General features: G+C 58.6%; 1 protein-coding gene across 1 annotated transcript in view; it reads left to right on the forward strand.

The window, feature by feature from the left end:
- Nucleotides 1–503, forward strand: part of Ctdp1 (CTD (carboxy-terminal domain, RNA polymerase II, polypeptide A) phosphatase, subunit 1) — a 68,011-nt gene extending 67,508 nt beyond the window's left edge. Inside the window, exon 15 of the mRNA XM_013026136.1 lies at nt 494–503. The gene's annotated coding sequence lies outside the window, so the exon portion shown is untranslated. The remainder of the gene's footprint in view (nt 1–493) is intronic.
- Nucleotides 504–977: the final 474 nt, after the last annotated feature.

Consider the following 977-nt stretch of genomic DNA (forward strand, 5'->3'; position numbering starts at 1 on the left):
GGGGGGGGGGCTGGGATCCCGCCTCCCAGCATGCCCTGGGGGGGGCTGGGATCCCGCCTCCCAGCATGCCCTGGGGGGCAGGGGGCTGGGATCCCGCCTCCCAGCATGCCTCTCGCACCGCCACTCGCCGCCGCCGCCGCCGCCGCCGCCGCCCTAACTGTCCTCCCCCGCGGACCGGCTTCGCTGCGGCAACCGCACCATGCCGGTGAGGAACTAACCACGATCGGAGAATGAGGCAGAAGCAAGGTGGGCTTGGGTCAGGAGCGGATGTTGAGCCGGAAGGGCCCTGGCTCGGGTCTGCGGTCCTGAGTCGGCCGAGGCGCTCGGGGCGGGTTGTTTTCCGACCCCAGAGGCTCCCCTGGCTGCTGCCCAGTGTCACGTGGCCACAGCCACAGCGCAGGCTTTGGGACACTAGAGTGGAGGAACAAACGAGGCCATGGGAGGCGCTGGCGGGGCCAGTCTCCGAGCCCACGGCCAGGGTCAGCAAGAGCAGCGGCCCGGCCGGGCCCTCCGACGCGACTCAGAGCCAAGGCAGCATAAGAAGAATGGCAAGTCCCTCCACATAGACAGGAAGCAGAGCCGTCCATGAAAAGCCTAAGCATAGTTCTCAGAATACTCCACAAACATGGTGAATAAACCAAAGATTAATCGAGGAATTCATGGAATCCACAAACACAAAACGGAATGAATCCTACCGGAAGGAAAGAGAGTCCATTGAAAAGATAGCCGCTCAGCTAAAGGATTTGAGATAGAATACTGAAAACCAAATCAAGGAAGAAAATCAATATAAGACCTAAAAGAAATTGAAGCAATTAAAAATGAAGGGACATAAAAAACAGTAGAGGGCTGGGAAGGTGGCTCAGTGGTAGAGCGCTTGTCTCGCATGCATGAGGCCCTGGGTTCGATTCCTCAGCACCACATAAGCAAAAAGAAAAAAGCCAGAAGTGGCGCTGTGGCTCAAGTGGTAGAGCACTAGC

This window comes from Dipodomys ordii, unplaced genomic scaffold, assembly GCF_000151885.1.
Source record: "Dipodomys ordii isolate 6190 unplaced genomic scaffold, Dord_2.0 Scaffold91, whole genome shotgun sequence".
NCBI classification, from domain to species: domain Eukaryota; kingdom Metazoa; phylum Chordata; class Mammalia; order Rodentia; family Heteromyidae; genus Dipodomys; species Dipodomys ordii.